This window comes from Acipenser ruthenus, chromosome 4, assembly GCF_902713425.1.
Source record: "Acipenser ruthenus chromosome 4, fAciRut3.2 maternal haplotype, whole genome shotgun sequence".
In the NCBI taxonomy this organism is placed as follows: Eukaryota; Metazoa; Chordata; class Actinopteri; order Acipenseriformes; family Acipenseridae; genus Acipenser; species Acipenser ruthenus.
This window is the reverse complement of record NC_081192.1, coordinates 48960080-48987773: the sequence shown is the minus strand read 5'-3', so window position 1 is coordinate 48987773 and position 27694 is coordinate 48960080. Positions and strand designations below refer to the sequence as shown.

The 27694-nt window shown below is 43.0% G+C and overlaps 1 protein-coding gene across 4 annotated transcripts in view; it reads left to right on the top strand.

Moving 5' to 3' along the window:
• The window catches only part of LOC117400171 (zinc finger protein 804A-like), a 205295-nt gene that overhangs the window by 139537 nt on the left and 38064 nt on the right, over window positions 1-27694 (top strand). The window lies entirely within an intron of this gene.

Here is a 27694-nt window from a genome sequence, read left to right as displayed (position 1 = left end):
AAACCTCCAGACAGAAGGGGTACAGCTTTAGAAAAAGGTTGAAAACTGCTAGCTTAATCCATCTGTGCTGTCACAGTTTCCAAATAAAAATAGTAATTCCGGAAATCCTTGTGAAAAACAAACTAGAAAGGAAAAAAATATATATGCACAGTTATAAACATACAATTCCTTTCTTTAAAATCTGAACATGTTTTTACTTACTGTCAGTGCTGTATTACAACTATAATGCAAGGGAATATATTAGCCTAGAGGGAACGCAGCAAGGCTGACAATGTCTGTAGACATTGTTTTTCTTTACACAATAGTAAAAATACAGTATGTTGGCTTGTGTTTATTAAGAGGTGAGATGTAAAGAATCTGTATTTTTAAGGATAAGCGTGTAGAAGTGTATTTCGGTTATGAAAAAACATGGTCTTTCCATTAAATAAATACAAAACTAAATCTGAGACTAAATTGTGTAAAATCTGTCACTCACAGAAAACCATTATTCAAATGAAAATATCTTCAAAATAGAAGTGAATCAATTTTTGATATTGTGTCAATGGTACTTGTACAGCATCCTTCCACAAAACTTCCCAGACACAAATATGTTGCCACGTTCTGCCTGCTATATCAAGGGACTGAGATTAATGATGGGAATCAGGAAGTTTCTTTCTGAATCAGTAGGGTAAACATTCCCAGTAGACTTGTCCAGTCCACAATGGGCAGTTCTGCAAGGCTCGACTACTTCATTCACTTATGCTAATGATGCTTGCAGCTTATCAGAAATGGGTGCAAATTAATGAGAGTGTTGGCTGCTTAGAGCAAGGAGCTTTTGATTTTCTGTCAAGCTGTCAGAAAGTGCCTCAAAACTACCCGAGGTGTTTTAAACTAATATTGTCACAGCAAATGCTTGCTTTAAGAAGGATCACGCCCTACAATTTTGACTTGTGTGACTGCTCTCTTGTTCTCATACAAATTGCCCAGGTCCTAAAAAACATCCCTGTTAATGTTGTTTTGTTTTTGGAAAACAGACAAAAGCTATACCACTATTGTATGTGACTTTTTGCATTGTTACATTCATGTTGATGATATTTAGGTTCTTTGCTTGTAATTGATACTTTTGATAGATTTTAAATGTGTAGATATCTCAAAGACAATGCCATCTGGTACAGTACCTACGTTTATTATGTCATGTTTTGTAGTTCAAAATCTCTCCAATGATCTAGCCATAATCAGACCGTGTGTCCGGCCGCAATGCTATCAGGATCCAGCAAAAGATTTTCAATGCAGTAAAAGGATGATCCGTAATAATGATAATAGCAGACAAAAAATATTATTAAATATGAAGCAGATGTAAAAACAAAGGTTAGCCCTATGGATTCATTTGGTATTGCCACTCCCCAACTATGGCAGAAAAAATGTCTGTAAAGATTTTTCAAGAGATATCCACTGTTTATCATCAGGCCAACACTTTATTTCTTATATGTTTTGTATATTTTGTGATGTTACAACACACAATTGTAGCATTGGTATCATGGGAACATGACACAGTATGCTTCTGTTTCCATTTCCATATAAAATATTAAAATAATAAGAGAGCAGGGTAGGATAATTTGACCCGATGGGTGTGTTCCCTGATAAGAGCAATAACATTTTACCCCCTGGGTAAATCCACATCATGTTGCTTATTGGCAACTCTTGGCCTGAGGGAAATTAATTTCTTCTAATAGACAGCAGTCCACAAGAGCAGGAAAGTACAACCACAGCTGGTCATATTTTATAATTGTATCTAGTCCCAGATCAGAGAAAAGATTACTGTGAAATAAAAATGACACAAGTTGCTGTACACATACTAAGACTAAGGCACCTATAGCAACTGAGGCCCTGTCCACACTGTGCCTTTAAACAGGCTTAAAAGTGCTAAATATGGTTAGCGTCTACATTACGCAGCATACCATACCGTACTCGAGAACCGGACTCAAGACCACCTCAGGGGGTAGTCTCATCAGGTAGTGCAGTTTGTCAGAAGTGTGGATGCTGTAATACCAAACTGCATTTTTTGCGTATCCTCCAGTATCCCAGAATGCTTTGCGATATGTTTTGGCGTGTGGACATTACAAATACAGGACTCGGAACAGGTGCCCGAAGGAGCTGAGAACAACTATCAAAACTGCTGCACAGTGTACAATTTCTGAGGCTTGTTGTAAAATGGTGGATCATGGAGCGATGTGATCAGATGCTGAAATCAAGGCACATTGATATCAGCGATGAAATCGGTCAAAGAGAACTTCAGAGTTCAAAGCAAAAACGCACGCATTATGATTAAATGTACCTTGTGTTTTTGAGAAACAAAGCCATAAAGTTCATGCTAAGAAGCACGATGTCTTCCGTGGGCATGGGCTCCAGTGCATGGTGAGATAATGTCATATAAAGTCCCACAGTCCATTGCCCTGCTAAGAACTGTAACCAAACTATTTTAATAGTGTTTGTACACGTTAAGCCCAACTAAACATGAAACGGGTCTTTAGTGTGGACACTTCGAGCTGGATTAATTAAAAGGTTTTTGAGTACGGTTCCCGAGATCAGTTATGTAGTATGGACAGGGCCAAACACATCATAGTGGGAAAATACACTGTCTAAACTGTACTAAAGAAACTATACACAATTTAGAAAAAAAAGTATATGAGAAGTCATACTAAACAAGCTGCAGGGTTTAAAACACAACACATTACTTTTCCTAGTTTCCTGCTCTGTTGTACGTATTCCAGCAATATCTTTTTCAACATGATTGCAGTTGTTTTCATGTTTTTTTGTTTTTTGACCAGTTATTTTCATTTCACATCAATTATGCACTGGGTCGTCCCTTCAAAATGTCTTCTGGATTTTAACATTGGCTGTTAAAATCCAACCTGCTCAATCAGAAACATTTCATTGGTTCCCGACTCCTCTCCAAAAGCTCAGCATTTTGATCGGTTCGTCTGTCCTACCAGTCTGCTCCGGCACAGGTTCAGAGGGATGGTAACAGCTGTAGGATTATGATGACAAGCTCCGTATAATTATAATATTCGCTTTACAGACCAGTTAGAGCAAATATGCAAGATGTACAGGGGGCATAACTCCAACCATATGAATATTTATGTTTGTACTCTAAATGTGTATATGACATTGTCACACAGAACACTTTATAACCTTGGCAATTAAATCTGCTGTCGGTCTAAATGCTGTTGTGTTGCTTAGCATGTAGAGTTCTCACCTAAGGTTTTTATTACTAGTTCTTATTTCAAAATAATTTATTCATTTATGCATTGCCATTATATGGGGCTTGTCATGCATATTCATAAAACACAAAATAAAATAAAAAACTTTCAATTATTGGAAAGCTTGACCTATGCAAAGAAGAAAATTATGCATTCAAGTTGTTTCAGTCAAAACTCAAATTATTATTATTATTATTATTATTATTATTATTATTATTATTATTTAACAATTATTTTTATTCATTTTTCTCCCAATTTTGGAATGTTCAATTATTATTCATCCTGGCTCACTGCTGCAACCCCCAGACTAACTCGGGAGAGACGAAGACAAGCCCTCTGCAAGCCCGCCGTGCAGCCATATCCAGAACTTACAGTGTCGGAGGACCACGCAGTTTTGAATTGCATACAGGGGTCGCTAGTGTGCAGTGAGCCAAGGACTCCCCAGCCGACCTAACCCCTACCCCACCCAGGCAGCCAATTGTGCACTGCCCCCTGGGAACTCCCATCCATGGTCAGCAGTGGCATAGCTTGGATTTGATCTGGCGATCTCCAAACTACAGGGTGCATCCTGTACTCCTGGTGGAGTGCTTTTACTGGAGCCCCAATTCAATTTAATTCTATGGTAAAGTTACAATCTGTTAAATATTTATGGATGTGTCATCAAGTGAAAATATGTATACCTGATTGTGACAGGCAGGACGAGTGGTCTGACGTCAGGCAGAAGCAGGAAGGTAAACTGACACCAGGCAAGTACTGCAGTTTAAGGCTGGCGTTTTTATTAAGCAAAACAAATAACAAAAATAAATAAAAGGCTTGAACAAAAAACACTGTGCTCTCGAACACAAAATAAATAAAACACAGGTCAGGCTGGGCAGATTGCCTTCACTGTTCCTATGTTATTTTTAAGTTTTAGTTTTTCTCTTTCTCTCTCTCCTCGCTCTCTATGCTCCTCTCGTACACCCACCCTGAGTGCCGAGAGCTGCAGGCTTATATACCGTGGCCGAGGGGTCTAACTGGCTAGTAATTATCCTATTACCCCTCGGCCACAATCTGCACGAGTTTATTAAAGTGCTGTGGATGGGGCTACCCATCCACGCTACAAAATAATCGGCTACGCCGTCAAAATACAAAACAATAACAAACCCTGCGGCGTTTCACCGTCATATGAATACAAGACTAAATCATAATAAACAAAGACAAAATAACACGGGCGGAGGGGGACCCCGTTCTAAAAATAAATAAACAAAACAATGTACAGGGCACCTCGCCCTGTTACACTGATAATATCATGTTTGCATTCTTCTTTATTAGCTCTACACTACTCTTGTGACTGTTTGTAATATAGTTAATCTCACAAGAATATTTTCTACTGGACAGAACATACTAGATTTCCCCATAACTGCTCCAGAAAAGATCTTAATCTTTGTTAAGATCACTGGAGCATGTTGATTCATTATGCATGTGTAACACAAGCACATTTTCAATTTTAAGCATTACTGGTATGCTTTTAGCAGATCTTTAGTACTTGTGACAGCATTTGCTAGAATTACATTATGGATTTTTTCAATTGAAGAAAAGAAAAACATCCACTATAAAATATACCACAGAGCTCATTGAACTCTAGAGATTATCTTTCCATGAGCTAAAAGTGCAGTCTATAGATTTTTTTATTAGATGTGGCATGGATTTTGGAAGGAAAAAATGAATAACAGGGATGAATCATGAAATTATACAGCTGTCATTAAATTCAGTGTTACTGCAACATCTAAAAGGTACACATATTTTTAAGAAACTAGCTTTTAAAATTGCAAATGTCAATGTGGCAGGGCAGAGGAGCCTGTAATCAGTGGGGCAGGGCAAAGTGAAAACCTAAAGTGTAACAAATCTCCAAACTGGAAAACGATAATAAAAAGAAAGAAAAATACTTATCTCTTTTTTCTATAATTCATACAAGTGTTCTACTTTTTCAAGCTTTTGTAAACAGCTACAAATGATAACAAAGTATTCATCAAACTGTGCAATAAAAAGCCTGTAATACTAGTATCTCTGGCTTCTGGTGACATAGACCTTCAGTCTCATCATTTATTTTGCCCACTATGATATTGGGTATTTTCTTATTGTTAATAAATACAATCGTATTATACAATGACCAACCTTTTGATGATTTTGTCATGCTGTTACGATGATGCTGGCTTGTTGTGGGCAAATATTGTTGGCATCGTATCAGGTTTTAGCCTCGTCTTGCATTCATACCCCAGAAGCTCTTCCGGCATGTTCCTTTCGTAGCATTCAAGTTCAAAGTGGTCCTCACACACTAAAGAATTTCGACCGAATAGAAAGGTTTTCAGTGCATGCCCCGTTCTCAATATGTAGCCATTTTTTTGCTATGATCACCCGTTTTGAATTAATAAGCTTTGGCACACAAAATAAATTGTTTGTCTTGTTTTTACACTTATTAATCAAGCACCTGAAAGCTTTGCACTACCCATGTCGCACACTATGGGTTTTTACCGCTGTATCCCATAAGCCCATGCGTGCAACTTTTGGCTTATCAGGGAAATCAATGACTTGATGTCACGTTGCTGCCTGAAAGGCTCCAATATGTCAGCTCCCTCAAGTGTTACTTGACCCAGAAACTTGACAAAGAAATTGAAAACGTCGCTAAACGTGCAACTTGTTGACCAACTGGGTGCATTATTTATTGGATATGCGAAAATGAACCCAACAGTCATGAGGCTAGTAGACATCGGGTCACATTTGAAATGAATAGGGAAAAAAACTGTAACGTAGCTTCATAGCTTGAGGTTACTGAGCACTGCTTGTACTACTGTAGGTTTCTAAGCAAAGTACCAGAAATGGGTATGAATATTAAAGCTAGCATGTGGCCACTAGTAAAGCTAGCTAAATGTCATAGACATGAAATAACCTGATTTTCTGTGGTGGCAAACAAATTTGAAATATTATGCTGAAGCTGAGGACTAGATGGAGTTTGCTTTGCAGCGTTTTGGGATGAAGGCTCTTTTATATTGCCCTAAAACTCCAAAGCAAATCAACCAAATTCATGTTTTGCACATGTCTTGCCCAAATGGACATAACTTGTCTCACACTGAGGGCTTGTTGAAGGCTTTTCTTTCCCAACAGAACCCTCAAGAAACAATGTGATAAATGCCTAAATCAGAAAGATGGTATTTTGAAAAGAGATGTTGGTACTGTAGACATTAAACTTCCCTAGACTGTTGAATAGCCTATAACAGTGGTTTTCGCCCTGGAGGTACAAAAGTTCTCGTCAAGGGGTATACAATCCTATAATGGCCGACAATGCATTTTTACCACATTGTAGTACTTTGTGACTTAGAAATCAAATCAACAATGTTGAATCTCCTTTAAAATAAAACTACAGCCGTACTGGTGTACGTTTCCTTTCTGATTAAGGCGAGATTAACTCTATGAATACAGCTGGCTGCTGACAGTGAGTGAGCGTTGAGCGCACATATGGCTAACTTATATAGTTAAATAGCAAGGCGGTGGTGACTGCAGTCTGTGGGCTTAAAAAAAAACAACTCAGTTTGTCATTGTATGATGTTGCTTCTTTTCAAGATGTGTAGTATTTACTAGGCAAGTTTACTCTCTGGAGTTTAAATTTCCAGTGTTAGTAGTTTAATCAGTTCAGTGTTTTATCTACCTTTACATTTTTAAATAACCGTATTATTGAGTTGAGCAGGCAGCTGGTCCGCCCTACTTCGACAGTAAAATCACTCACTTGTTCTGCGCTGGAGCTGGAGCGACACGACTGTTATCTTTACTTTATTATTATTATTATTTATTTCTTAGCAGATGCAGTTGTAAACAAAAATACATTTCAAGAATCACAGTACAAGTAATAATACAATTAAGAGCAAGATAAATACAATGACTTTGGTTCTAGCAAGTACAAGTATGACAAAATACGATTCAATAACGGAACAGATAACAGTGTCAGTGATAGTTATATCAGGATATAATTAAATACAAAATACTACAGATTAAATAAAGCTTGACAGATTACAGTACTCTAAAGTACAGAATTAAATGCAGTAATATAGGGGGCAGATAATAGCAAGTAAAGCACGTTTAAGGAAGAGTGATAAGTGTCCAGGGGGAAAAAAAGAGGAGTTCTACAGGTGCTGTGTGAAGAGGTGAGCCTTGAGGAGTCGCCGGAAGGTGGTCATGGACTGGGCAGTCCTGACATCTGTAGGAAGGTGTGGCAGGGCGGAAGCCCTACACATGGGGAAATATGTAGTTTTATTGTACATTTTTGCATTATTTGTTGTAAATTCATTTAATTAACTGTTTAATTGATGTTGCGTTCTGCCGTGGATGATTACCTGTCTGTGTGGAGCAGCAGCTGAAAGCAATGAGCTGTTCCAGCAGGCAGGTGGGCGTGTCTCGGCAGAGCGTTAGTATAAAAACATAGCGATCGCTGTGATCGGGGCTGCTGCAAGGCCTGCCGTTTTCACGGCACCTTTGATTTATAGTTTGTTGTATTGTGTTTTATTTTGAGTGTTTGTACAGTCATGTATCATCCACAGTGCGCTACCATCGCTGGTAGCGTCACATGACATTATTGTTTACTTTTTGTTTATGTTTATTGATTAAATCCTGTGCGTCTGTGTCGGCGTATCAACGTCAATCTCTATCTCAGTCTCGTCTGTGTTCTCCTCGGCTACCTGAGGCAAGTATACCAGGACTCTATCACAGAAGGTCATTCCACCACTGCGGGGCGAGGATGGAGAAGGAGCAGGCTCTGGAGGCAGGGGAGCGTAAAGGAGGTAGAGCCAGTCTTCTAGTGCAGGAGGAGCGGAGAGGTCGAGGGGGGGTGTAGGGAGAGATGAGGGTCTGGAGGTAGCTGGGTGCAGTCTGGTCAAGGCATCTGTAGGCTAGTACAAGTGTCTTGAAATGGAGTACAAGAGTCTTGAACTTTACTTGCAATACTTGTATGTGTTTTTTCTTTATTAATGAATTTGTTGAAGAACTCCTTTGTCGTGTGAGTACATTACCCTACGCCTCCACACCAGTAATTATTACTAAAAGCAAAAGCACAATATTATTATTATTATTATTATTATTATTATTATTATTAGTATTATTATTATTACAAAAATTGAATCCTGAGAAAAAAATATTAAAAATCAATCCCTAATTCCTGGGATTGAGAAGTGTCTAGAATTGGATTCCCTACTCCAGACCTGTTGAGTGTGTTCATATCATCCAGCGAGTGCACATCAAGAAGCTTTAATTGTCTTACAGCTGATTAACACCAACAGACTACTGCACTTTTTTGTTGTTGCTAAAAGTCATTTTTGACTGCCTGATATAAATATCCCCTTTCTACTTTCAAAAAATTAGCTTTTGAAAATATTCACTTCAAAATACTGTGCTTATTCTGGCTAGATTTGATAACGCACAAGACACACATTGCGTTTTACGTTGTCCCTGCTCGTATTCAACGATAAAATTCGAGTTTAATAAAAATAAATATATATGTTTACTCTCTACACGTCTGCATCTGTTTGAAGAAATGCATGACTGTGGCAGTGTGACCCCGCCTTGTGTGTATTGTTTGTTTATATGTTACATGTAGTGTGTTAAATGTTGGTGTATAGTCATTGGTACACGGGATATAAATGGGTATGCTTAGCACGAGTGATAAAATGTATATTTGTATTTAGCCATGAGGGTTGCACATCACTTCACGTGCTGATTAAATGTAATACTATGTGAGCACGGGGAAGGACACGTAATTAATCCATGTGCAGTTGTACCGAGATTCTAATTGAATGATTGATTAGCAATCGAGTCTCGGTACAACTGCATAAAAGATGCACATTGTCACTCAGTCGGGGTTGGGTGTACAGACAGGAGGTACGGGGAGATAGAGAGGAGACAATAACAATTGCTAAAACGTGCTGGATTAGCCAGCACGACACTTACTTGTTTGTCTGTCTGGTTTGTTTGGCCCTTCTGCCCGTTTGTTTTGCGTGTTTTGTTCAACTCTTTTATTTTGAATTATTATTTAATAAAGAAACCAAGCACTTTCAGGTCTCGGTTTTAACCCACAGCTGCTGTGCATTTGCGTCTTTTTCCGGGTGTGACCACTGCAGCCATCCTGCCACAATGACTTTTGTTGATAATTGCTTTTTTATTTTGTTTGGAACCTTAGTTTTGTTTTTCAGAAGCATAACAATTTTGGACTCTTAATTTGGACTTGTTTCGGCATACTTATTGGAGACTTATTGGAATTATTTTACATAGCATTTTCAGTTGGTGCATTTGCACCATTGTTAATAGCATTTTATTTCGTTAGTTTTTAACAGCAGTTTTCCATTTACAGTACTTAATCTAGAAATTAGAAAATACCATTATTTTTTAGCTATATTATGACTACGGGTCTACTTAAGTCGCTGAGAATTTACATATTTTTCCAGAGTAGGTTATGGAATAAAATTAGGATTTCGCGGACCTGTTTAAACATTAAATAAACTGAAGTAGATCATATTTTAGAGCACTATAGAAGCCTAAAAATAGTGATACTTGCTTCCTTACTGAAACAGAGTGCTGTCATTTGTTAAAGACAAGCATGCAACATCCTCCAGCTGTTGCTGCCGACATTCTCTGTCTGTGTTGTGAAGACTTGCCTATATATTGTACTAAAGAAACATTGTTAAAAGAAAGAAAACGTGCCTATTCGGGTCTACAATTCTAACTGTGTTAAGGTAAGCAGCAGGCTGTTTGAAGTGAGGTGCCTGTGATGAATCGTACCTGCAGTAGTGATTTAACTTGTATACAACTGACAGGAATACTTTTTGTCTGCTCTGACGTTCAAGTTTGTTTTCTGAAAGCACTTATTTGTTTTACGTTCTGTTTAGCAGCCTCTATAGTAGCCTTTCGCTTGATGTGTGATTCTGAAGCTAAATAGTGATCGATCGTATTTTCTCCAGTCACATTACAAGATGCAAAACATTTTGCCTCCATCTGCATGTAAAGTTTCTTTGGGCAATGTCTTGACACGACCCTTAGCCAAAATATACTTTTTTGCTTTGTCGTCCATTTTTGGTATTTTACCTCCAATGCTGAAAACTAGCTTTTAGCACCAAAGCACAGGAAAAGGAGCATCGAGACTACCTGCCGATACACCTCACGTTCTCAGTGGGAGCGTTGTAGTATCTCCTCCACGGCTGGTCCAAAGGTATGGCCGGGAGATACTGGCGCATCCAGAAAGGCCAATTTGTCCGCATCAGGGACCCTTGCTTGAGATAGCCAAAGCTGCCTGCGAGCCACTACCAGGCTTGCCAGGCTCCAACCCAGGGCATGTCCTTGGAAGCCGGTAATTTGAAGCAGTGTGTCTGATACTAGGCGCAGCTCCGAAGAAACCAGTTCAGGGAGAGGCGCCGACTGTAATATGCCATGCAGGTAAGCCTTAAGGATGCCTGCCATGTTGGCCAGGTGCATGACTTGGGCATGGGCCTTTTTTAAATGGGCCGCTGTTACCCTGCATTGATCATCTCGAAGGTTTGCTCTTGGGTATCCCCTCCCTCCTCATCCTGAGGGAAGGAGCTACCACCCCAGGAGGCCGTGATTGATATTGCGTCCTGGTCTTCCTTGGCCACAGCCAGGTCTGGTTCTTAAACATCCAGGGTGACCGCTGGTAAAGGCGGGGTCAGTTCTGGGGCAGGTATTAGCGGTGGAGCCGGGGCCGGAGCAGGGGGTTGGGCCCGCTGTCTGGCCAAATACTCCAGGACTTGCGCCATTTGGCCCTTTTAAATCAGATATATTCTGTGCCTGCTTTGGTTGTTTCGCCAGCTTAGTGCTCCACACATGTGATCTAGAGCGGCTGCGGGCATGAGGCGTCGAAGCCCGAGCACAGGGAATGCTCTGCGAGGGGTTCTGGGATAACTGGAGGATGGGGGAGACCAGGGCTCCCAGCGTTGCTGATGGTTCAGTCGAGCTAGCTGGAGAAGCTGCACTGGTAAAGCTGGCAAAATCTGCACAGATCTTGAAAAAAGGAAGCATCTCCCAAGGAAGAGGAGGCATGCTGCATGCCCAGGCACCGGACACTGAGGCGATGCCTGTCCTCTGGAGGAAGTTTCCTGCCACACGATGTGTAGGCATGGAACTTTGGCATGTTCGCTATCATAGTCACACTACCTGCACGCAGTGTCAGTATGGCACAGTAGAGTGAGAATATCGGTTGCCCATGCACTGAGGGCATCCAGAAATGGAGGCACTGGGGCTTTGAGGTACCAGGGGCTCTGAAGCACTGAGGGCACCAATCACCAAGTGTGTCTAATGCCGTGTCGAGGCACCAAGGGCATCGAGGCTCTGAGGTCCCAAGGGTGTCGAAGCACAGAGGGTGCCTGAATAGCACGCTGAAGCACCAACGGTACTGAAAGTATTGGGGGTTTGAGGCCTTGAGGCCCGAGGGTGCGAAGCACCGGGGGGCGTTAATCAGTGGAGCGAGGGCACCGAGGGCTTCCAAACACTGGAGCACTCAGGCACCGAGGGTGCAAGAGCACCAAGGTCACTGAGTGCAGCAAAGCTCTGAGGCAACGAGTGCACCGAGGCTCTGAGGTTCCGAAAGGTGCCGAAGCACCGAAGCACTGAGGGCACCACGTGCACCGTGGCTCTGAGGCCCTGAGGAAAAAATTAAAGAAGCGTAGTTGAGCAGCGATTATAGCTCAATTCACAGAAGCTGAGTTTACTGATTCCAGGGAACTCCAGTAAAACTCGAGTGGGAGCTTTTTCATACAAACTCAATCACAGCAACTGGACAGGTTAGTACCTTACCTTACTGCGGTGAGAAGTAAAAGAGGAAGTGAGTTCCATGGAGTGACTATTTGTTCCCTAGGAAGGCAGGACCAAGAGTGGCCTATTGGCAGCTCTCATATAAAATGCTCAGTGAATACCTGACCTGTGGCAGGCATATCCCAAAAGAATATGGGGGGTCATCTTCGAATTGAAAGGGAACAGCAGACACACTTTTTATTAGAACATCATTTTTCCAAGATGCCTGGGTGAGAGCATTAGTCTAGTTTAAAGTATTACACAATAAAGGCTTAAAAGCTTTATCAGTGGAAAGTGCACAGAGCATCACAGGTTGTTTCTGAGTGGTCTCATTTATATTCCAAAAATGAGGGATTTGGTAAAATGCTTCATTAAGTCTAAGGAACTAAAGGATGACCACACCGATGTTAAAATTATGCTATACAAATGAAGGAAATATCAGTAAAATTAATGATAGCACTGTATCCATCCTTAAAAAGAAAACATAATCTGGTTTCTTTTGCAAGCATTTAATAACATATTTGATTTCATAAACCCAACTCTTAACAGGAATGGAGGTTTCACTAAAGGCATTATTTTCACTTCAGAGCTATAAAATTACATTTATAAGGTTCAGAGCCTGTAAAATTGTACTTTGGGTTAAAGACGACTCACTTTATTGACCGTAATTGATAGTGGAGCCACAAACGCTCCATCAGACAGGTTAAGGAAAGTCTGCATCCTCTTGCTAGGATATAGAGCTGCCTGTATTCTGCCATTTATTGCAAGGCCTTTCTGTAAATAAATACAGCTGTGATGAGTTCACAGGATTAATTGCTGCGCCTGGAGGAATCATGAAACAGCATCAAACTGTAATCAGCCACATGAATTGTTGTCTCAGGGAAGCCTTGGGTCTCTATGGCACCACTAGTAATGCTCATTATCATCATGGTAATGTATTCCCAGTTAGACTTCGTAATAGAATTAGCAGCACTTTCCCTTGTTTATTTATTTTAGTGGAAGGCAGAAATAGTGTTTTTTATATATATATATATATATATATATATATAAAGTGTATTTGCCTGCCACTGTTGAAAACTGCTGTAACCACAGTAGAAGGGATTTGTACATGTTTAATGAATTGAATACAGATGAGGAATTATTATTCTCTCATTTATTATTAAACATATATGTGCAATGACAGTCATTCAACGTTTCAGCATTTATATTTATGGCCTACTATTCCACAGTTTGCTTTGGCACCCATTCCTTTTTCAAAATTCCAAAATTAATTTCATTTTTATTAAACAAACATTTAAAAAATATATAAAAACTGCTACATCCATGTCCACGACGCATTTCGACTACAAGAGTCTTCGTCAAGTGGTGAATATTGAAATTAATTTTGGACTGTATGACCAAGTTTTGGCTCTACAGTCCCGAACCATAAGGAAATAAGTTTGCTTGACCATTCCCGGCTGGTTGGCGTGAATCGACAGAGACAGTTGGTTATATATATATATATATATATTTAAAACTTGAGCCTCAGCACACTACAAGTCTTCATGGAGGCAAATGGTTGTCAGTCTTATGACTGTTTTTTACACTTGTTTATCAGCTCAGTCCCTCAACCAAGTCAGTCACTATCATGGTGAGGTTTTACATAAAATACAGGAGTGTCTCTCTCTCTCTCTCTCTCTCTCTCTCTCTCTGGCAGCAAAACCTCCTTGTTTCCAGCTCCCTGGTCGTCTCTCTAATGGAGCTCTGGGCTCCCAATTATCACTAATTATTCTATTTGGGAGCAGCCACATTCTCACATGTTTTTGGCAGGGACAGGAATTAACCCCATCCCTGCCAACCACCACCAAAACACACAAAACAGTGTAGGACACTCCGGCAGTAGCAGCAGCACTGGGCACTCCAGAAGTGAAACTGCTGCTGGTGGAGGTGGTCTCCTGACCTCTCCCCTTTCTCTGTAGCCCCATGTGATGACGAGCAGGCACCCCCGGGCGATGACGGAAGAGGTGGACTCTCGGGAAGCGACGGCAGCGGTGGACCCTCGGGAGGTGACCCGGCTATTGTCCTGTAGACTCCACTGGCCACCGCGCTTCTCTCTCTAGCTTTGGAGACAGCGGGGCTTCTCCCTCTCGCGCTGGAGACAGCGGGGCTTCTCCCTCTCGCGCTAGAGACAGCGGGGCTTCTCCCTCTCATGCTGGAGACAGCGGGGCTTCTCCCTCTCGCGCTGGAGACAGCGGGGCTTCTCCCTCTCGCGCTGGAGACAGCGGGGCTTCTCCCTCTCATGCTGGAGACAGCAGGGGTTTCTCCCTCTCACACTGGAGACAGCGGTTTCTCCCGCTCGTGCTGGAGACAGCGGGGCTTCTCCCTCTCGCGCTGGAGACAGCGGGGCTTCTCCCTCTCACGCTGGAGACAGAGGGATTCTCCCTCTCATGCTGGAGACAGTGGGGCTTCTCCTTCTTGCGCTGGAGCAGCGGGGCTTTTCCCTGTCGTGCTGGAGACAGAGGGCTTCTCCCTTTCATGCTGGAGACAGCGGGGCTTCTCCCTCTCATTCCAGAGACAGCGCGTCTTCTCCCTCTCGCGCTGGAGACAGCGGGGCTTCTCCCTCTCACGCTGGAGACAGCGGGGCTTCTCCTTCTCGCGCTGGAGACAGAGGGATTCTCCCTCTCATGCTGGAGACAGCGGGGCTTCTCCTTCTCGCGCTGGAGACAGCGGGGCTTTTCCCTGTCGTGCTGGAGACAGCGGGGCTTCTCCCTCTCATTCCAGAGACAGCACGGCTTCTCCCTCTCGTGCTGGAGACAGCGGGGCTTCTCCTTCTCATTCCAGAGACAGCGGGGCTTCTCCCTCTCGCGCTGGAGACAGCGGGGATCCTCCCTCTCATTCCAGAGACAGCGGGGCTCCTCCCTCTCGCGCTGGAGAAAGCGGAGCTCCTCCCTCTCTCATTGGAGATGACTGTGAACAAGACAGTAATCAATCAAGTAACAGTAGATCCAAACATTTTAATAAATTAATTATGTAACAAGATTAATCAATTTGATTAATAACTCGATTTAGTTAATATCAAAACATATTAATAGCTTCAAATTAATCAGAAAACACATTAATCATAGGCTTCAACTGGGTTTTTAAATTAATGTTATCAAGTACAAAACAAAAGTTAGTATGAAAATGTTTCTATAAAAAAAAACACCCATAGCCCATAGTACAAATACATTTGTTACAACTCATAAGCGAAAACATCATTCTATGAACACACTTAACATACAGTAATATCCCAAAAGCATGTCATTTTTTTTACCATCCATTAGTTAAGGCAGAATTTCGTGAGGCGGACAGACTCGAACACGGTCAGCTTGATCGATGTGGAAATGGAACAGGTTTTAACCTTTTCGCTAAATCATTTAGTTCATTTAGCGATTTGGGGATGCTGTTTGTGCATTGTAATAGTTTTTTTCAGACAGAAAGTTCAAAGCAGTAGTTGTATCATATGTAATAAACTATAACATTACTATTATCAGTCAAATATATATCTCACTATACAGACAGTACAGACCATTGTAAATCAAGGCTGTTTATTTTATTTTGCCAGTATTGTATGTAGAGTTGTGTAATTTACCTATATAATATAGTGAATTAGCAGTACAGCTATGGCAAAAACTTTTGCATCTGCAATATAATTAAACAATTTTCCTTCATAGTCGAATGAAGCCTGCTGAATAATGTTACGTTAACATATTGAATTACATACCGCTTTGTAGTTTTCCATACTTAATGAAAAACGGACAATTAAAAAAAAAAGACATTTCAAAATCCAACATGAAATACTGTACTACTATTATACTGCCTTCCAGTATACTTTTGTGATATCGTTCTTTAGTTTATTTGATTACATGATATATAAAACACCTAAATGATGTTAATCTAGTTTTGTTTTATTGACTCAATTCAACAAAAATAAAATGTAGGTGATGCAAAATGTTATGTTACTTACCGTAACCCTGGTTCCCTGAAAGAGAAGACGACCACCAAAACATTACATATGGAATATGCCTGCCTATTAGTAGGTATGCACTGAGCTCTATACCACAGTTGCCGATAAGCCATTTCTCTTTTTGCATCGAATCCATGAGGGCGACTGATGCCACCTCACAGTTGGTGGTCGTCTTCTCTTTCAGGGAACCAGGGTTATGGTAAGTAACCTAACGTTCCCTTTCAATTCGAAGACGACCACCAAAACATTACGTATGGGAAATGTATACCAGAGCCGTCGCGAGGGAGAAGGAACGTCAGCATATGAGGGACCCGTGAGAACCATCAAACCCAAGGTTAGCGGTGCGAGCGTGCAACCTCAAGGACCCTCATACCTAATGAAGGCAAGGAAGGATCTACCACGTTAATGCAATAGAACCTAGAAAATGTATGCGACATAGCCCAGTTAGCTGCATTACATACAGTGCCTATAGAAAGTCTACACCCCCTTGAACTTTTTTCACATTTTGTTGTGTCAGTGCCTCAGAGTTTCATGCATTTAAATGAGGCTTTTTTTATTGAGAAAAAAATTATATATTAAAAATACAAAACTGAAAGATCATAATTGGATAAGTCTCCACCCCACTGAGTTAATACTTGGTGAAAGCACCTTTGGCAGCAATTACAGCTGTGAGTCTGTTGGGATAGGTCTCTACCAACTTTGCACACCTACATTTGGCAGTAGTTGACCATTCTTCTTTACAAAACTGTTTAAGCTCTCTCAAGTTCCTTGGAGAGCGTTGATGGACAGCAATCTTCAAGTCATGCCATAAATTTTCAATTGGATTTAGGTCAGGACTCTGACTGTGCCACTCAAGGATTTTTACCTTTTTTTCCTTAGCCACTCCAGTGTAGCTTTGGCTGTGTGCTTTGGGTCGTTGTCATGCTGAAAGGTGAACTTCTGTCCCAGTTTCAGCTTTCTTGCAGAGGGCAGCAGGTTTTCCTCAAGGACTTCTCTGTACTTTGCTCAATTCATTTTCCCTTTTGCCCTGACAAGTGCCCTAGTCCCTGTCGATGAGAAACATCCCCATAACATGATTCTGCCACCACCATGCTTCACAGTAGGGATGGTGTTCTTTCGGTGATGCGCTGTGTTGGGTTTGCGCCAAACATAACGCTTGCATTTAGGCCAAAAAGTTAGTTTCGTCAGACCACAAAACTTTTTGCCACATGGCTACAGAATAGGGCGGCAGTGTGGAGTAGTGGTTAGGGCTCTGGACTCTTGACCGGAGGGTCGTGGGTTCAATCCCCGTGGAGGACACTGCTGCTGTACCCTTGAGCAAGGTACTTTACCCAGATTGCTCCAGTAAAAACCCAGCTGTATAAATGGGTAATTGTATGTAAAAATAATGTGTAAAAAATAATGTAATTGAATGTAAAAAATAATGTGATATCTTGTAACAATTGTAAGTCGCCCTGGATAAGGGCGTCTGCTAAGAAATAAATAATAATAATCTCCTGAGTGTTTTTTTGCATACTTCAAACAGGATTCAAGGTGGGCTTTCTTGAGTAATGGCTTCCTTCTTGCCACCCTAACATACAGGCCAGATTTGTGGAGTGCTTGGGATATTGTTGTCACATGCACACTTTGACCAGTCTTGGCCATAAAAGCCTGTAGCTCTTGCAAAGTTGCCATTGGCCTCTTGGTAGCCTCTCTGATCAGTCTCCTTCTTGCTCGGTCATCCAGTTTGGAGGGACGGCCTGATCTAGGCAGGCTCTTGGTGGTGCCGTACACTTTCCACTTCTTAACACTTGGCGCAGAGACCGGATAATCCCGGTAGGAACGTACCTCCTTCATGAAGCCTGGGAAGGCTGGGAAAGACTGCAGGTGAGAAGCCACAGCCTGCATCCGGAACATCGACCGGCGTGGTTCGGCTGCTGCCGTTCAGGGGACCTGCAAGAACGTTGCAGCGTGTCCCATCAGTGCCGACGTGGAGCTTTAGCGGTGGCACACTAGCTTCCAAGGCCACCTTGGAGCTAGGTTCCACCTCAGCAGAGAGCTCGGGCTCCCCTCCTACCTCCATCTCAGTGGGGAAGGAGGTCTCACCCCAGGAGGCTGCTATAGAAAGTAAGTCCTCCTGTCAGCTGGGATGACTCTTCCCATTCACCCTGCCCTCCCCTGGGGGAGGGAGAGTACGGTACTTTGGGCGACGGCGGCGCCGGGGCTGCAGCCGGAGCCGCAGGTGCCTGCTGCCTCGACAGGAGCTCCAGGACCTGGGCCATCTGAGCCTTGAGGTCCACTATGTCCCTGGCTTGCACGCTTAACCCGTCTCGCTTGCAGAGATGGGGAGCGGCTATGAGGGGTCGCCACCGGAGCCTGCGTGCAGGGGATGCCCTGCGAGGGGCTCTGGAACAGCCTGAGGAACACTCAGTTCAACAGAGGTCTTACCTTACCATCTTGAGGGACAAAAAGAGAAATGGCTTCCGTGGAATGACGGTTTTAACCCCTTGGTAGGCGGGACCGAGGATGTCATCCAGGATGGGGCCTATTGGCAGCTCTGGTATAGAGAGCTCAGTGAATACCTACCAATAGGCAGGCATATCCCATACGTAATGTTTTGGTGGTCATCTTCGAATTGAAAGGAAACTTTTGGCCATAGCTGTACCTGTGGGGCTCCACCATGTTTCACCATGTGCAGACGGGGCTGTTTGAAGGTGGAATGGTTTCGCCAAATCAGATTGTTCAGTTTTGTTCGGTCTCATGAAATTATGCCTTTAGGATCACAGGCTGGGCCTGGGTGCGGTTGCACCCCTTGCACCCTCCCTGACCCCAGGCCTGGGATAGTCTCCCTCTAGCGGGGGAGGTGGGAGCGGCATGTTGTCTCCCTCTAGTGGGGGAGGTGGGAGCGGCATGTTGTCTCCCTCTAGCGACGGAGGTGGGAGCGGCATGTTGTCTCCCTCTAGTGGTGGATGCGGGAGCGGCATGTTGTCTCCCTCTAGTGATGGAGGTGTGAGCGGCATGTTGTCTCCCTCTAGCGACGGAGGTGGGAGCGGCATGTTGTCTCCCTCTAGTGGTGGATGCGGGAGCGGCATGTTGTCTCCCTCTAGTGGGGGAGGTGGGAGCGGCATGTTGTCTCCCTCTAGTGGTGGATGCGGGAGCGGCATGTTGTCTCCCTCTAGCGGAGGAGGTAGGAGCGGCATGTTGTCTCCCTCTAGTGATGGAGATGTGAGCGGCATGTTGTCTCCCTCTAGCGGGGGAGGTGGGAGCGGCATGTTGTCTCTTTCTAGCGGCGGAGGTGGAAGCGGTATGTTGTCTCCCTCTAGTGACGGAGGTGGGAGCGGCATGTTGTCTCCCTCTAGTGACGGAGGTGGGAGCGGCATGTTGTCTCCCTCTAGTGATGGAGGTGGGAGCGGCATGTTGTCTCCCTCTAGTGGCGGAGGTGGGAGCAGCAGGTAGTCTCCCTCTAGCGGCAGAGATGTGGTTGACCACCGATGACCTTGTTTGACGATTGGCATACAAATCTATGGTTTGATAACATGTCCACAACAACAGAAGGTGTCAAACATCTACACATCTTTGTTAATTCCCAAATTCCATCATTGGAACAGCTCTGACAGTCTGGACTTCAGTCAGGAGCATCATTAGAAGCCATGATTCCCAAACCAACATCAATAAACAATGTTATAACCTAAGTAGTCACTGGACGAATGATAGTCTAAATGGGGGGGTCTAAATGGGGGTACATGCTGTTAAGGGGGACAAAATGCATCTTAACAGCTGTCACAATTTGTTGAAGAACACAAAAAAGATTTACCTGGCAATTGCCTTATCAGCGCTTTTGGTATGTTAATGTTTTTTTGTTTTGTTTTGTTTTATATATTTAATGTTTGCTAGTTTCATTTTTTTAGGTAGTGTTCAAATCACAGAGAAAAAAAAAACAAATAACAGAACAACAAAAAATGAAGTGCAAAAGTAGTACAGGAGGGAATTCATTAAGCCAAAAACAACATTCTTGCACAATCTAGTTTTTAGGAGAAAAGTAAATGTGTTGAAAGATGCGGAAATTGGTTGAAAGATAAGAAAATTATATCAAAAGAGTTATTTTACACCCCAGGCCCCACTTACCAATCCATTTATCATTCTGTATAAGTCATTATATTTTACCTTGGAGTGTTCTGTCATGGAAAGAGAGGTAGCAGGGTTTTATTCCTTACAGAAGTTTAGCAAAGAATACACATAATTAAAATGGTAAAAGCTCTTGTAAGAAAAAAACATATATATTGGATGTTTTACATTTTAAGAGTCTGTTCAAGAATTGGAACACATTATTCTAATTAAACAGAACGCATTACCTGCATGCACTAACATTGATATTAATTTATCTCACGCAGGCTAGTAAAACAGCACTATCCCCTAAGTGTGTCTTCAAAATAAGTGACAGCAAGATAGAAGCCAGACCAATTTGAAACAGAAAGAAAACAGTTTATTTATAAGGTCATTATGAATCAAAACATTTATAGCATAATATCTTGAAACCTGACAAATGTTAATTTTAAGAACAGTTCTATTGTTGCAAATGGGAAAGCAGAAAACCTTATTTTAGGAATGTATTTTAGCAATCTTTTGGACTGCAGTATCGAACTTTTGGACTGCAGTATCGCTGCCCTGCAGGGACTGTAAACAGTTGTGTGTCTGTTCATTTGTGTGTCATTCTTGTGTATTGTGAGACCGCCCACGCCATTAGGTGAATTGGGGAGGGGGGTTGTAAAAGTGTGTATGTGGGGAGGGGGAGATCGTTTGGGGATCTTAGTTAGGAGCATGAGTGTGTATGTGTCTGCCGGAAACTGTGTTGTGCTCTGATGAACCAGATAAACTAACAGTGTGCTAGCTTATGGGGAAAAACACTGTATGGCTTGTTATAAAAACGACTGGGGCTCTATGAGAGGAAAGAGTGACAGGTTAGAGATAAGTTTTATTATTTTCTTTTGGCGTGGGCTTGGCCAACAGAGTCCTTAGTCTGTTAGCGTGAGGAAATAACCTGATTCAGTGATACACTAAATCCTGGTGCCTGCAAAGTGTGGATTATTTTAAGTTTAAGTCAATAGCAACCGAAAACGCCACGTGAGAAGTGGAATTGAATTCACGTCACCAAAAAAAAAAAATGGAGTTTTACGATAAGAGGAAAGGAGCTGCTGGGGGCAGGGAAGAATCGCCCTGAAGGAGAGAGTGTGGGGAGAGCTTTGGACGAACTACAGAGGAAAGAAGAGAAAAGAACATGTGAGTTAGGAAAAAAAGACTTGATACAACACGTGTTGGATCTGTGGAGGGGAGGACATGCCATCTTAGGAGAGTCTGGGGCTCCGGACGTGGAGGAGGATCCGACGCACGTCATGTCGCAGCACCAGGAGGCGGAAGCTAGTGAGGAGCGGAAGAACAGCCATCTTGGACAGATTGTAAACAAAAACAATGCGGCCTACGCAGGGAGAGGAGATGCCAGTGAGCTGGATTGGGGGAACTTTAAAATAGAAGCAGAAAATAATAAATGGACTATTGAAATGCAATTAACCCTTTGTGGTCCTATGTCGGACCTGGTCCGACATTGCAATTTTCCCTTTCCTGTCCAATGTCGGACCCTGTCCAACATCATCAAAAAGATGTAAAAAACAGGTCTCTAGTCATTTTTTCTCCGGCCAAGAAAACCATTCAATGGCCGAGTGAGACCAATAGGTGCCGAGAGGAGCCGAGAGAAAGGGCCGGATCTGAGCAATACACTTAGCCTCGGCACCACAGAGATAACACAGACATAAACAAACAAGATAGCTCTTCATCCAGCACTCAAAGAATATTACATTTGCAGAGCTTTTTGAGATGTTATAGTAATAAAATAATGACTTGGATCGCATTATTGAGGAGTTTGGTGATAAAACGAGTGATCAGGAGATGATTTATCAGTATGCACGACTTTGAAGAGTTATGTGAAAAATACAGCGAACAAGTGGTGGGACGGGGCTGGAGATGCAGTATTGAGTGTCCTGTTGATATGCAGTGCCTTTTAAACCTGTTTTACTGTGAAAAAAAATACTTTTAAACAGCGTGTCTAAAATAAACTGCGTGTCTGAAAATAAATTGGACCTGACTCGCCTGACACTCGCTGAATAAATGGACCGCAAAGGGTTAACCAACTGATTAAGTGGTTGACTACAAAGGAGTTTGAATTGCCCCGAAATAACTAAAAGCAGAGTGCTTCGATGGGAAAGTGTCCTGGGAGGCCTACCCGTCAAAATTTGAGATGGTAGCCCGGTCTAATGCATGGAGTGAGGAACAGAAAGCGGTTCAATTAACTGCAGCTTTAGAAGGAGAAGCACTTAAAAAAACCCTGCTTGATGTAAATCACAGTGAACTGTTGGACTACAAGGCTGTCAGCCTGGCTCTTGACTACCACTGAACCCGCACTCATTTTGCGGCAACGATTGGCCACCCACCTCCGCTGTCCCGGAGAACCACTGGGCCAATTTTCCGCCAATATCCGCTACCTAGCCCAAAAGGAGTACAACGGTTTCACCGCTGCCGCAAAGGAAGACCTGGCGAGTGAGGCTTTCCTCCGCGGCCTCGCCCTTGATGCCCTGCGCCACCATGTTCGCCTCACCACTCCAACAGGACGCTGGACTCTGTGCTCTCCCTGGCTAAACTGGTGGAAGTGGTCCTGGGAGAGCAATGCCTTCAACCCCCTTCAAGCAACCGCCACGCCCTGCTGGATACCGAGTTTCACCCTTACACTCTTGCTCCCTGACCTGTTGCCGGAGGGCACGCCTTTGGAACCAGCAATAGCGCCGCTGACCACAGTGACCTGTGAAGAAACCGCCATGAGGGGTCAGGGTCACATGCGGATTGATATAGCCAGCCGCACCTTCTTCCATGTGGTGTGGGTGGCGGAAATCCAAGAGTCCTGCATTCAAGGAGGCTGTGTGGTCCAGTGGTTAAAGAAAAGGGCTTGTAACTAGGAGGTCCCTGGTTCAAATCCCACCTCAACCACTGACTCATTGTGTGACCCTGAGCAAGTCACTTAACTTCCTTGTGCTCCGTCTTTCGGGTGAGACGTAATTGTAAGTGACTCTGCAGCTGATGCATAGTTCACACACCCTAGTCTCTGTAAGTCGCCTTGGATAAAGGTGTCTGCTAAATAAACAATTATTATTATTATTATTATTCTAGGGCTTCCTCCAGTTCGCAGGGGGGCTACTTGACCTACAAGCGGGCATTGTGCAGTTCCGTGATGGGCCACCAGTGCACCTACAAGTCTGCAAACCACTAAAGAGAGGCTCAGGCATGGTGGCACACCGAACCCAGGTCCCCTCAACAGCCAGCTCCCCTCTGAACGACCCGGAAGCTGAGGAAACCGTCATTGCCGCTGCACGCAAAGTGTGGACAGAGAGGGCCTGCAAGCCGAGCAACGGCAAAGGCTCTGGGTCATGCTGCACGAGTTCCGCCACAGCTTCGCCACTGCACCCGAGGGTGTTGGAAGAACCCATTTTGTCCAATACTATATTGACACTGGGAATGCCCGCCCAATCAAACAATGCCCCCGTCAGATGCTGCAAGCTCACCAGGCTGCTGGAGGAAATGAGGGCTTCTGGTATCATCGAGCCGTCCGACAGTCCTTGGGTGTCACCCGTGGTCCTGGTTCCTAAGAAGGGCGGCACATGGAGGTTCTGTGTGGACTACCACCGGCTGAATGAGGTGATTGTTGAATCACTTGACCTGATCGCAGGGTCAAAGTGGTTTTCATCCCTGGACTTGAAAAGCAGCTATTGCCAGGTAGCTCTGACCGCTGAAGCCAGGCCCAAAACTGCGTTCTCCGTGGGGCAAGGGTTATGGCAGTTCCGTGCCATGCCGTTCTGCCTCTGCAATGCTCTGGTGACTTTTGAATGGCTGATGTAGAGGGTGTTGGCAGGAGTAAGAACATAAGAAAGTTTACAAACGAGAGGAGGCCATTCGGTCCATCTTGCTCATTTGGTTGTTAGTAGCTTATTGATCCCAGAATCTCATCAAACAGCTTCTTGAAGGATCCCAGGGTGTCGGCTTCAACAACATTACTGGGGAGTTGGTTCCAGACCCTCACAATTCTCTGTGTAAAAAAGTGCCTCCTATTTTCTGTTCTGAATCCCCCTTTATCTAATCTCCATTTGTGACCCCTGGTTCTTGTTTCTTTTTTCAGGTCGAAAAAGTCCTCTGGGTCGACATTGTCAATACCTTTTACAATTTTGAATGCTTGAATCAGATCACCGCATAGTCTTCTTTGTTCAAGACTGAACAGATTCAATTCTTTGATCCTGACTGCATACGACATGCCTTTTAAACCCAGGATAATTCTGGTCACTCTTCTTTGCACTCTTTCTAGAGCAGCAATATCCTTTTTGTAACAAAGTGACCAGAACTGAACACAATATTCTAGATGAGGTCTTACTAATGCATTGTAATGTTTTAACATTACTTCCCTTGATTTAAATTCAACACTTTTCACAATATATCCGAGCATCTTGTTGGCCTTTTTTATAGCTTCCCCACATTGTCTAGATGTACCTCCGACCCAATGTCTGGTCTATCTGGATGACCTCCTTGAGTATTGGAAGGTCTTTGATGAGGCCCTGTCTACACTGAGGGAGGTACTGACCAGGGTCTGATCAGCGGGACTCAAACTCCCCGAAAAGCTGCTGCGGCAGGAGGTGTCCAGGTGAGGAAAGCGGCATTACCACTGAGGATAAGGTCGCGGCGGTGAAGGACTGGCCGTGCCCTGCTAACCTGCAGCAGTTGAGAGCCTTTCTGGGCCTTGCCTCATACTATCGCTGTTTCGTCACTGGCTTTACCACCGTTGCTACTCCCGAACAACAGGAGGCCTTCGACATGCTAAAAAGAGCCTTGTGCAAGGCTCCGGTACTAACTGCCCCCGACCCTCGATGACCCTACGTCCTCGATACGGACGCCAGTGACAGGGGGATCGGAGGCGTGTTGGTCCAGGATACTCCAGAAGGAGAGAGAGTTGTCGCTTACTTTAGTCAAACACTCAGCAAACCTAAGCGCAACTATTGTGTCACCCGCAGGGAGCTGCTAGCCATGGTGGAGGCGACGAAACACTTTAAGCACTACCTGTGCAGTCCTTTCGAGAGCCCGAAGGGCAGGTGGCAACTCCAGCCCTACCAGTATAAAATCCAGCACAGAGCGGGAGCGGCCCACCAAAATGCAGATGGGCTGTCCAGGAGGCCTTGCACGGCGGACGACTACCAGTATTGCACCCGGAGGGAAGAGAGGGAGGTGGATCTGGCGGAAGCAGGGTCAACCAAGTGCCGGCCTTGCTCCCGGGGCATGGACGAGACTGGCAGGCTCACCAGGAACGGGAACCGGAGCTCCATGCGGCCAGACAGTGGGTGACTGATAGTCGGAGACCCGGCTGGGAAGAAGTGGTGGCTCAATCCACCAATATTAAGAGCTTGTGGTTTCAGTGGCCGGGCCTGGCCATCCATGAGGGAGTGCTGCTGTGGCTGGAGCCAGCTACCGGGGACGAGCGGTGGCAGATCGTCATCCCCATGTCACTCCGGAAAGAGGTGCTGAAAGCGCACCACGGTGCCCCTGGGGTGGGGCATTTCAGGGTCACTAAAACCCTCCAACACCTTTGCCAAGTGTTCTATTGGGAACAGTGCAGGTGCAATGTGGGGGACCACTGCCCCAGGATCAGTCCTGCGCCAAATAAATCATTTTTGTTTATTTATAACGTAAATAACATGGAACGTATAGAATTAAAAAAAAATCTTGGTTAGCCATCATAAAACAAAAACACGGAAATGCCAAATATACAAAACCATTTGAAACACTGTACTGTACAGTCATGCTCTTTAGCGGACCCAGCGTATTTTTATCTGTACTTATTATCAATTTCCTCATTAAAAAATAAATAAATAAATAAATACTTAGGACTTAGGCTAGACATTTTCATAGATGCAGAATCACAGTCAGATTTTTCTTGGAATTTAACAGTAGATTTATAGAATCACTTAAATTTAGTAAATAATATAGCAAACTAGGCTACTCTATGGATGCAGACTTTATTTAAGCGATCACCAGCAACAGATCACCTGACAGCATTTTGAATAAACTTTATGAACACAACAAACAGCATGATAACCAATAACATTAAAAAAGTAGCCTAACATACTGAAATTTAGCTAGAAATTTAGTATATGCGGTATGCTGTATGGAGTATTATATATGTTTCACTAATAGAAGATAACTAGCATGTTTTTTGAAGTTAGAACATTTTGCATACAAAAACAAAGCTGGTCATTACTGGATTGCTGTAGTGTATGATAAAGTCATCTGCATAGGGACAGTTTTTTTCATAAAGACTGTAATAAGCTAGTTGACACATTTCAGTAGCTGAGCTCACAGTTTTTCTGTCCCTGACCCTGGGTGAAAAACAAAAAAATGTGTTGGGATGCAGTGTTTTACTTAGATCTCTTAGAACAGTCCTGTTTCACCTGCATTATGCCAGGCTGGTTGCTTTTTTTTTGTGTGGTCTCCACTTCATGGGTTGCTGTACAACATATTTCCTTCCACTTGTGTAGGACTGTAGTAGATTCAGGTAAAAAAAAAAATATATATATAACTCAGGAACAAAAACATTAAAATAACGTTAAGGTTGCAGTTCAAAATCACAAAAAGGAAATGGGATGTAAAGGTTACACGCAACTGTAACTCACCACTTTTATGCCTACGCATCGCATCGGATATGATGTCATACATGACATCAGTAGTGACATGATATAGGTGTTGCATAATTACTAATGTTACTTCCAATGCAAAAGTTGGCACACTTGCCACTGTGCAATATGGCATTGCCACATCTATTCAAGACCACTGATTTACCAAATTCATTTGAATATGTATCTTACACAGTAAAAGGAATGTTTTTTTTTGTTTTTTTTTTCTAGAATGAGGACCAAACTGTGTTTCTTTGTCTTGTTATTGTTCCTAAGAACAGCTGACGGCACAATATTCTGCATACCAATAAGCACACCTACATAATGTCCTTCCGGGCAGTCTTGATGGAGCATCTGTCATGTGATTAGTCATTGCTGATGTCATAGTCATAAGGTTGTGTGCCTTAACGTCCCACTTCCCAACATTTGTGATTTTGAACTGCAGCCTTAATGTTATTTTAACAAAGTTTTTGTTACTGAATATACTGTATATATATATATATATGGTATATATATATAAACTAGTTCAGGGCTCAACCTGTCAGATATCTGAAACAAAGATGAACCATACTGTATACTTTTGGTAGCAGAGGTTAAATTGCATTGTATTTCAATATTGTCAGTACACAACAACATGCTATATTATGCACTTTTTCTCTTAGTGGTCTTTCTATATCACATGATGTAGTTTTTTTTAAAAATCATGTTGATTTACATATCAAGATAAAATACAAAATAATGCAATATTAATTTATACTGCGCAGAAAACTGATCAAATTGCTTTAAGTAAAATTATGTTTCAAGTCTATATTTATAAGTCTACACTTTCATCTCTAATTCTCCTTGTTATTATTTGGTATGTTTTAAAAATCTTAGCAAGAAGTTTCTATCAGAGTAGCCAAATTCATAAAGTAGCAAAC